At 33.1% G+C, this 11,807-nt stretch overlaps 1 pseudogene across 1 annotated transcript; it reads left to right on the top strand.

Annotated features, from left to right (window-relative positions):
• The first annotated feature begins 5,192 nt into the window (after nucleotides 1-5,192).
• On the top strand, nucleotides 5,193-6,881 carry LOC143533787 (heat stress transcription factor A-3 pseudogene; annotated as a pseudogene). Its single transcript, XR_013135418.1, has 2 exons — nucleotides 5,193-5,431; nucleotides 6,258-6,881. The product of XR_013135418.1 is annotated as a heat stress transcription factor A-3 pseudogene (transcript).
• The last annotated feature ends 4,926 nt before the right edge of the window (nucleotides 6,882-11,807 follow it).

The raw sequence follows: 11,807 nt of genomic DNA, 5'->3' as shown, positions 1-11,807 counted from the left end.
TCCGTTGGTACCATTAGTTGAACACGGGAGACCTATCGTTTACGGTTTTCTTTGTTTACACTTGCACAGATGTTTTCTCGTTTTTATGCTCAATTGGGAGCATGGATTGAACTATGATCTATGAACTATCTTAGGCTTGATCACAATCTGATTACACCCTTGTTAAACTCTAGACATACACGTGTTGCGCGCAGATTTACTGTGATTATCTATGATTATCTATTAAACTTGATTTCTCACCAACACGCAAGTGTTTGACGTTTATTTTAACACATGTTCAGGTTTGCAGTAGCTGTTTTGGAGCTTGTGGACACGTAGGACGTTTTTACTTTTGGACCTAGAATTAAAATGTATCAAGACAAGTTAATGTTGTTTGAATGTTATAATTTATAATATATTGATTTATGTTTGATTTATGTATTTTATTTTCCCCGCTGCGCGTGCGCGATAAAATGTGTATTAATAAATATTGACACCAATAGTGTCGCGAGTAATGAAGCAATATGTGGCGCCCCGATGTATAATCCGCCTTTGGTCGGGGTGTTACACTTCAAACTTGGGCTAAAATTTTGCTTAAAAATACATAAATGAATGTTTAAATACATGAAATGAATGCATAACCACATTAAATAAATGTATAAATATATGAAATTGAGATATTAGAGCATTCTCATTCCATTCTCCATCTTCATCTCTATAATTATACTAAAAAACACTATATTTTCTTTTCCACTTTCAATTAAATAATACTTTTTTATACTTTTATCATTACATTTTATATCTCCTTCACTCACAACCACTTTCAAAAACATTAAAAAATTATAGAGGTGAACAATGTGTTTCTCCAAATTTAACGATGAACAGTAACATTTTTTCTCTTCTCCTCTCACAACCACTTTTAACCATCTCTAAAAAATGAAGACTCCTCTCACAAAATATGGAGAATGGAATGGGAATGCTCTTAGTACATGAAATAGATATATAAATACATGAAAATTATAATATTAAACTGTTAATACATATAATACATAAAATAGAGGAGGAAAAGGCTTGAAAATATTAAAAAATGAAGAGTTCGGTTCGGTTAATTTTGGTTAATTCGGTTTTCGGTTATATCAGTTCGGTTTTGTCGGTTTTCGGTTCGATTTCGGTTAACGATTCGGTGAGACCACTCGACCAATCTCATCCACTTGAAAATTCGTGTAAAAGTTGCTAATTCTACTTTCTAATAGAGTCGTTAGTTCAGCAGCTCTCGGAGAGAATTCCATGATTCTATTTATTTTGGATATAAGGGGGAATACCGCTTTCAATTTCAAAGAGCTCTATTTTCGCTCGCCCCTAGTTGACGAAACACCCATTCATTAAGGGACTATAATTAAATTCTAAATTTGCAAACTGACTGCAATCTTAATCAAAAATCACTAGTTTGATCTAGTAGTAAAGACATCTACTTTCAACTAAAAGGTTTAAGATTGTGTGTCTAGTTTTATTTGAGACATGAAGCAGAAGTAAGAAAAAAAATACACATTAGCGGTTTAAATAAGTAGAAACATTTGATCAGATATATTTTGTGCTATAAGTTGGCAATCAAGACGAGAAACCTAAATAAATGCATAAATAATAAATTGAAACATTGATTATTCTAATCACCTAATTATATTCGTGAGTTCAATTTTGATCACGTAAACTTGTATGTGTTAAGTGTATCGTAAATTTATTGAAAGCGGAAGGTTGTATGCAAAAAAAGTTTAATGATGTAGATTGTGTAAACTTGTACATGTTAGTGTATGAGATATTTATTGAAAGTGAATGATAGGATGAAAAAAGAAAATTCGTATTTTTTTTGTTTAGACTAGCGATGAGATCGATAATGTATCATACCGAAAATACAAAAACTGAAAACAATCTATCTATTCTAATAAAAGCCTACTATTTTTATCATTTGTCAATACCATAGCTCTCATCACCTTTTTTCAACCAATTTTCATATATAGTAATATATGACATTAAAATTATATGTTTATTTCAACTAAATCTATTAGTACATATAATAAGGTGGTGTTTGGGATTCCTTATTAAACCCTCCTTTTTGTTTTATTAACTTTTGGAAGAAGTTAATAGTTTAAAAGATGTTTGGTAACCTATAAGTTCTTTTGGGTTTTAACTTCTAAGCAAGTGTAAGAAAGAAGTTTTTTAAAAGTTAAGAAATTTCAACTTTATGAACATTTGGGTTTGGTGATAAGGCACCCTTGCAGCTCTCAATCATCCGCACCTTTCAACTACATCCCTACCAACATCAATTTAACACCAATTTAACATCTGCGACCCTCAATTGCATCCCTACCACCATCAATTTAACACCAATTTAACATATGTGGCTCTCAACTACATCCCTATCACCATCAATTTAACCCATGCAGCTATCCCTATCACCATCAATTTAACCCTACCACCATCAATTTATCACCTATTGACTTATTGCTTATAAGTTAATCCAAACACTATTTTCCTGAAAACTCCTTTTTGAAAAGTTATATTTGATAAGTCCTTTTTACAATAAGTCCTTTTGAATTTGAATAAGGAATCCCAAACACACCCTAAATATTCTCCATATGGATTGACAAGAGACGATTCGTGAATTTTGAAGTGTTAATTAAAGTGTTTATTATGGTTTAAATTCAAAATAATAAACAATAAATATTTGATTCATAGTATGTGGAATGAGAACAATTGACTTGGACTAAATCCTGATAACATCAGCGGCTAAGGCTTAGCCTTTAATATCCAAAAATACATATGATTTTAAAACTAAAAGTTTTCGGGTTGACCTGAAACCTAGAATTCGAACCCATAAACCAACCCGAATTACTTCGATTCAGGTTCGAGTTAGTGTTTTCTTGGGTTCGAGTTTCTCGGGTCGGGTTAGTTTGGGTTCAGGTACGCATTTTCTTGGGTTGGGTTTCATGTACGGGTAAAAGTGACAGCCCTACTTTCAACAATTATAAATAAGAATCACTACATTCACTTTATGCAACATGAAGTCTTCTAATATTCTTCTAACTCGAATAATCACTATTATTTGAACATGGTTTTAATGTTAGTATGTATTTTTTATTTTCTTGACAATTACATTCATATGAAATAAATAAATCATTTTGTTATATTTAACTTTTCGATTTTTATGTTGCTTGATTATACAATTTTTAATTGTAAAATATAAAGTCAATTAAAAATCTGTCATACACAGAATATTAGTGACAACAAATTATCATGATCAATTAATTTTAAATTGTAAAGATTCTAAGAATATATTATATCATCAAAGTTCATGTATATGGTTTTTGGGATAATCATGTTTTTTTATAAACATGAGCAGATGTTCTCAAATGACATCATATTAATTAATTAATAATTATGATATTTTATATGTATGAATATTTTTTTTATTAGTATCATGGATATATATTGTCATTTATCTAGAGTTGGTATTTACTTGTAGACCTTTTTTTGTCGCACGGACAACTGGCTATATCAAGAGTTATAAGCAAGCCTATATGTTACTTTATTAAGAGTTACAAACAGACGTGGCCTAGAGATTATGATTTTTGATAAACAATGTATACCGGCTAATACAATCACAAATATGGTGTAAAAGGAAGTTTTTACCTATTGGTAACATATTTGTGTAATCTTAGTTATGTAATTTCTGTAATTTTAATTTAATTGTAATTGTATTAACAATATATGATCAATTTGTTGACTATATTTCACTTAAAGATCAAAGTATAAAATTTTCAACAATTACCCGTGTAATACACGGGCCTCAAACTAGGGAAGGTATAAACCAAAAGGTATTGAAATGCAAAACATGAAAAACGCATACGAATACCGATACTCATAATGTTTAGCTGGTGTCTGTTACGGTATCGGAACAATACCAATACTCAAAAAAAAATTGCCCATTCATAGTTTAAAAAGCATTTTTTTATATAACATTTCATCAATCTATATGTTCAAAGAACAATACAAATGTACTCTCTACAACCCTTTACTACAAACGAGCATGTTACTATGTTTATCCATAACTTCATTTCAAATGATAAACTAAAAAATGCATGACCTTTTCAAGTTGACAATACCGAAATATGAATAATAAAACTAGTTGACCGGACGCGATATTTATACGAGAATTGACAATTTTGTTGTATCTAAAGTTCCATTTAACCTTGCATTTGTAAGGATCAAAGTAAATCCATTAGATCATTTTGTTAGCAATTTTAGTTAGATACTAAGATTCAAGTATGTTTAGTTCTAACATTTGTTAAAATTAAAATTAAAGTGCTTATAAATTTATTTTCTTTAAATTTTTTATTGATTTCTAATGATGTAACTCAAGAGTACACTACTACAGTCTACACTATATACTTGTATGTAATAATAAAAATGTTTTGTATGTTTTTTCTTTCTTTATTTGCTTTATTTTGTATGCTATAATTGGTTTCCTTAATATGTAAGTTTTTTTCTTGCTGGTTACGGCTGACACTTGCTTGTTGCAGCCTTGGATTCTTGATCTTTAAACTCTTATTGGTTAAAGCCACCTCCAACACCAAAATATCTGCTGCCACTGAACCACCCCTGCAGTTGGTGGTACAAATATGACCGTCCGGCCAACTTCACCGCCAATGCCACCAGATATTTACACACATTACCTATATAAAGTTGTAAACCCATATTCCCATTTCTCCATCACCGTCCATTCACACATTGCACCATCTTTCTCTCTTCAATGAATCCCTTTTCTTCATCTTCTCCGGTGGGATCCGACACAGTTTCACCAACATCGTTAGCTTGTGGTGGGTATTCAGTAGGGGTGTTTAAAATAGGATATCGAAGTTTCGGAAACACGAAAATTTCAGATAGTGAGTTTCAATATTCGAATCCGAAAATTCTGATATCCGGAATATTTAAGGATTTTTAAAAAGGTATCTCGGATATTTGAAATATCTGAAATATCTTAATTTTTTTTATTGATATTTGTTATTTAGTAACTTTTCTAATTCTACTATCCGAATCCGAAACTTTTGGTACAGGTTCCGAATTTTGGAAAATTCGGGTTCGTTTCGGGTTTGGTTTTTTTACCTAGTTTTATTATAGTTTTTTTAATTAATCCAAATTACTATTTTGATTGATGACAGGAGATACGACTTTAGCGACAATGATTCCAAATCCGTTGGACTATCTTCAAATTCCACCATTTTTGTCAAAAACATTTGATATGGTGGACGACCCGGTTCAAGACCCGATTATCTCATGGTCCATAAGCGGACAGAGCTTTATCGTGTGGGACCCGGTGGAATTCTCTAGAATAATAGCGCCAAGAAACTTCAAACACAACAATTTTTCTAGCTTTGTTAGACAACTTAACACATATGTGGGTATTATTATACATTATATCTTTGCTTTAACCATAGTTGGGTAGATATATTTTGCCATTGAACACTTTTTATTAGGGATGACAACGGATACCGTGTCGAAAAGTACCGATAATGAGAAAAATAACATACCAAAGACGGTGCCAACCTTTACGGTTCAATACGACCGGTTTTGGTACCGTTAAAAATGCCGAAAATACCATAACTGAATGGAACCGATGTCGATAAGAAAAAATAACCATACCAATACCGATACTAGTTGCGTCTTGCGTTCGGTCAGTACTGATATGGTACGGTATATATTGGAAAAAAAAAACTCATCCCTACTTTTGATATTCAAATCATGAGTTCAATGTGTTAGTATGGTTGTAAAGTTTCATTTTTTTTTGTCCATCTTTCAATTTTTGATAGGTTTTTTTGTAACTAGTCTCTTTTTGTTGCATTTTGCATACAACCTTTGTAAGTTTTTGATTGTAGGTTATCTTTTTGGATTTTGTAGGTGGTTTATAGATTTTTTAAAAGTTTTAGAATTTTTTTATTTTTTCTAGGACTGATGTGGAAAACAAAATTTATATTTTGTTTGTGTTCAAGTTCGTTTTACCACACCAGCGAACACTAAAAAGATATTATCAGATTTTCCTTGAGTTCACTTATATGTATAACGTACTAGTTATTTGAACAACTACTTTGAAAAAATGCCTAGAATCTTTAAATAGAATTCGAAAGGGATTTCGTATCCTTGTATGCATCTCGATTTCTATCATTATACCGTGTTGATTGAAAGTATTTCTTTTGTGTTAGTGTTTATTATTTAATTAAATTTAGGGATTTCGCAAGATTAATCCCGACAAATGGGAGTTTGCAAACCAAAGCTTCTTACGAGGACACAAAAATCTATTGAAGAACATTCAAAGGCGTAAAGGGAATCACTCGGTTTCTACGAACAACTTTTCAGCTAATGAAGAAGTTAACAACCTAGAAGCTGAGATACAAAGATTACACAAAGAGAAGACGGAAATGATGCAACAAGTTACCGAGTTAAATAACCGAAACCATGAAACGCGTCAAAATATGGAATCAATAAACCAAAAACTCGAAGCTGCTGAGAAGAAACACAAGCAAATGGTTTTGTTTTTGGGAAAAGCGATTCAAAACCCGACATTAATGTCATCTTTGACAGAAAAACGCAAGCAAATGCTTCGAGTTTTGTCTCCAAGAACTAGCGTGAAGTTTGTTAAACATCAAACCGATCATTTGAATCTCGTTTTGGGTGGTGGGTCATCAAGAAATTTTGATCATGAAGATGGTGAATTAAAAGGAAAGAATGTGGTGGATGTTGATGAGATTATTGTGAAACAGGAGGATATATGGAGTGATTTTGAAAACTATGAGTTGGCGGAGTTTGGTGTCGAAGGTGATGGTGAGTTACCGGAATTCCGGAGTTTATGATGATAGTTTTAGGAAAACCGATCCTTTGGATTCGTCAAGCGTCACTACCAGGCCCTACCTGTAACTCAATTACTAGCGAGATTTGTTGGATATGGTCGTTATTGGTAGTATAAATATCTATGAATAATGAAAATCATTATTTTATCGTTTTCAATTTAATGGTATCATTTATATCTATGAATAGTAGTTTGAATAGGTTTTATAATTGTGATATTGCACATTATAAATATCTAATGAGCGGCAACTAGTTTGGGATATCAACAAAATTTTATTTTCTAACGGTTAAAGGCTATGTATTATAAACAAGGTCCACAAGCTAATCCAGTAAAGGCTAGCCTAGAGGTGCACAAAAAACCTGAATCCGAAACCGAACCCGAAAAAAAGCCGGAACCGTTTTTTTTAACCCGGGTTTTTAATACCCGAACTAGTATTGATAGGGTATGACTTTCAATGTTGAAACCCGAACCCGATCTAAACCCGATAATACCCGAAACCCGGTCCTAGTTATACCCGAAACCCGGGTTTTTTGCATACACGAACCGGGTTTTTTGCATACCTGGATTATTAGTGTTTGTGCACTTGTTGTTGTGTGGCTGTCCACATATCTATAGTCGTTCTCCAACAGATCTCTTTTGGAGCACGTATATGATATAAATACTTGTTTAGAGTAGCCCTTTTGATATAAAAAACAACTCAAAACACATACAATATATGGTTTTTATATCACTGTTTAGTTGTTTATATATGTTTGAATGAACTTTGAAGTTTGTATGAAAGAAAATTGAGTTAGTATAAAAAATGAAGTAGGCCCGTTGATAAAAGAAAAATGTAGAAAATGAGTTTTTTCTAATACACAGAAATAAGATATTCAAAACCCATAAAACGGGTTTTTTCAATACCTGGAAATAGGGTATTCAAATACCATGGTATTGAAGACCTGATTCAATACCCGACCTGGACCAGGTACACAGGGTATGGTTTTTCAAGCCAATACTCGACCCGAACCTGACCCGGTTATTGGTAATACCCGATTTTCCAATACCTGATCATACCTTAACCAGGTTTCATACCCGAACCCGAGTGTGACATTCGTCAAATTCGGGTTTTGGATTTTCTTTCGCGTTTTATTTTAATAAATAATACGTTGAACCTGTACTGTATTGTAAACCTGACCCGGTAATTTTATTAATCACTTTAGTCGATCTTTAAATTTTTCAAGTACTTAATTCACCCAAAACCCGTCATGTAGGCGTGTAATAATCATTATTCATTTAACAAAAATTAGTTATAAATTGTAAAGGGTAATACTTACCATTTTTTTTTGAATCTATATTGTCATTTCTTAAGTTTAATACATTTTCATAAAATACGTAGAACTTGGAGGGCTTGTATGTAAATATGTGATATGTATATAAAGAGAAAAACCCTAAACCTAACTCATTAATATCACCAGCCGCCCCCATCTTCCCAGCCGTTTTCCGGCAGGCCTCCGGCGACCCCAACCACCATCTCCGACGCACGCCACCACCACTTCCCTCCTCCCTCTCGGTTCTCCGATAACCCCCACACCCAAAACCTCTTTCTTTCCCTCTTTGGTTTCGTTTTCCGGCGACCCCTTAACCCCCTCCCACTCCGCCTCGCTTTTCCAGCGAGCTCCATCACCTCCGACCCCCCCTCATTTCCCTCGGCGTTCAGGCATCCCCTTTCCTCCCTATAATCGTTTTTCCGGTGACCGGAGGCTGGCAACCGTGTATCTGGTTCTCTCTCTCTCCGCTTCTCCCTCTCACGCAGCTCCCTCTCTTTCTCTCCCCGTTTTTCCGGCGCGTCTGCTGGTGGCCGGAATTGGTTATCTCTCTCGTCTCTCTCTCTCTTTCTCTACCTCTCTCCCTCCAGTTGCGGTTTCCGTCTCCGGCAGGTGCGACTCGTGTCATTCCTCGGTATAGAGCCACGGCTCGTGTACGACTAATAGGTAAACTAATTTTGGGCGTTGGTGCTTTCGGTTTCGCTTATAAATTGTTCGGATCTAAATTGTTAATAATGGTTTTTGTTATCGGTTATATTATTTGAAACGAGTATGGATGGGTATTGAATTATTTCGGAATTCGGGAAAAGATAAACGATCGGGTAATGGATATGTTAAGTTCATATGGGTTTAATTATTTTGGTTCGGTTGGTTTGTACATAAGTTGTTGAACAAGAGGTCTCGGGTTCGAGTCTCATCCTAGACCGGTTTTAATATTATTTTTATACTTAACAAATTTCGGTTGCTATTAGTATTAATATCAAGACATAAAGATTATTATTAGTATTATTACATATAACATACTATTTTATTTATTAATTGATATTATTATTTATTACTATTATAAATATTAAAGTTGTTATTAATATTATTAAATATCATATTATTATTATTTAGTAAAATTATATTTCTATTGTTTATTATTAGCAATAATATTATTATATTTATTTTATAATTTCGTTTAGAAATCAAACCGACATCGAGTATGATATCATTATTTACTATCAATATTATTTATTATTATTTTAATCAACAACATTTTAATTAATACTAAGATCGTTATTCTTTGACTAATATTATTAGTACTATACTATACTAGTATTATTAATAATAATTATCGTTATTATTATTAGCATCATTATCTTATATATCTCTATATATATATATATAACATACCTTTTAGAAGTATTATTATCATTACTATCTTATCATTAATAATACTATTATAAACTTTATTATCAATTCATTTTTATGAAAACCGAACTCTTGATTTAAAACCCGTCTTGTCTCTATTTTAACATTGGTTTAGTTATTTAAAAGCCCAATAAAATAATATTACTTTACTTTAAATTTATCAATTTAGTACGAGTCCCTAACCATTAACAAACTAACCGGTAACCTGATTAACAACCGAACCTTCTCATTCAATGTTTCCAATATAGTTTTATTATGGTTTCAAGTTCATTAATATATATTACATTATTTATTTTAGCTACGGTGTTTATCGTTTCAAGTTGGATCCGTCCGTTTACCATTCGAGCTTCATTTGTTTATCTATTTATTTTCTCGGTTCATCAATCGAGGTGAGTACTTTCATACCCCTTTTTCCATCTTTCGTTTTGGGGTGACATTTCATATTTATCAAACTAAATGCTTTAATTACTTGCATCTTAAACCCACAAACGTGATTGTATACCTTACTTGAATAATTGCTCGATTTGGTGTTGTATGCTTATTTGACTATGTGTTTACAGCTTTTGGATGGTGAAACTATAAATCCTATACCATTTGGCAATGGCAAGGTGTCGTTAACGTATGCTATTAATGATAACTATAAATCCTAGACTACTCGGCATCCCCTTGTAGTTAGGTGGTGCTAATGTAAGCTTATTAGCAACTGTCATAAAATCCTAGACTAATTGCCAATAGCTAGGTGTCGCTAACTTGTTTAGCGATAACTATTTATTCCAATTTATAGCTCTTATTTATTGTTTGTATACAAGTTTTGTGGATTTTCATACTATACACTTATATGCTCAAACTTATGAATTGCTCACCAACCTTTGTGTTGACAAACTTTATTTTATGAAATGTTACAGGTTTGACTTTTGTTGACTCGAGTGCTTGACGGAAAACGTTACCAAGACCTTTAGGATATTAGCAAAACGAACAATATAATTATTACTTGTATTCAGTTTGTTTGTGTAAACGAGAAGTGTTGTTTATCGATTTGTTGAAATAAATGAGTTAAATGAATATTGTCACTTTAAATAGTGTATTGTGTATTTGTCCAATCACGTTGCACCCCGGCATGTTCCGCCTTTGGTCGGGGTGTGACACCGAGTTTTTCTAATACCCGATTTGTAGGTACTCCGGAAAAGCAAATCTTAATCGAACCTATATTTGCTCAATGGATACAATCTGCTCATGGTAAAACTTCATATGGGTTCGATATACTTTTATCTTCAACGAACGGCCCGACATTCAATTCGGGTTGAAGCATATGGTTGCCAGGTTGGTTAAATGCTGTTAATGAGAATAGTAATTCACTATTCTTAACAATAGGTCCTGAAGACTTTTTGGTTCATCATGCTATTGCTCTGGGTTTACATACAACTACGTTGATCTTAGTAAAAGGTGCGTTAGATGCACGTGATTCCAAGTTAATGCCAGATAAAAAGGATTTTGTAGCCCAACCGAACCGAAACCAAACAAGACAATATACGAAAACAAAAGGAGACAATTACAACAAAAGTAAACCTAAAGATCTAGTTTTTAACCAAAGCAACACTTCTTTCTTGATCATATCCACACTCTTAACATCTCGTATTCGTTTATTGTTAAAGATCAAGCTATACCTTATAAATCACATGTGTAGGAGGCCTATTCTGAGTAAACCGTTATCGTGTTCATCAATGACATCCTTATTCACACTAGAACCGATGATCAATACGCACGTCACTTGCATGAAGTTATCGACCTGCAAAGAAACAAACCTTTCTAAGTCTGTGAGTGTCACATATAGGTATACACCAAAATGGTAAATAACCTATGCCAAAAATAAGGGTTGTTATATTAGAACACCACTCTCTTTCATGGTGTGTTAACAAGTGTATACGGTTCGTTATGAGTCGTATAGCCCTGCATAATTGACAAATGTATCTTGACAACGTTTTCAGTCGTATAGACCTCTATAAACCAAGACACACTCCGACACATTATGACATAATTTTAACTTATACGGCTTGTCTAGTAGCACCGGGTGCTTGAATAACCTATGTGTACTGTAACAAAAATTCCAGTTTTTGAAAAGTAACCGTGGTCCGCGACACACCGTATGACACCTCCATCTTTCTCTTTATAAACCCCTCATTCATTCATTTCCTCCAAACCCTAACGTTTTG

This window comes from Bidens hawaiensis, unplaced genomic scaffold (assembly GCF_021521415.1).
Source record: "Bidens hawaiensis isolate Kalapana, Puna unplaced genomic scaffold, B.hawaiensis_p1.1 tig00009917_1, whole genome shotgun sequence".
Classification (NCBI taxonomy): domain Eukaryota; kingdom Viridiplantae; phylum Streptophyta; class Magnoliopsida; order Asterales; family Asteraceae; genus Bidens; species Bidens hawaiensis.
This window is presented reverse-complemented; position numbering and strand designations above follow the sequence as displayed.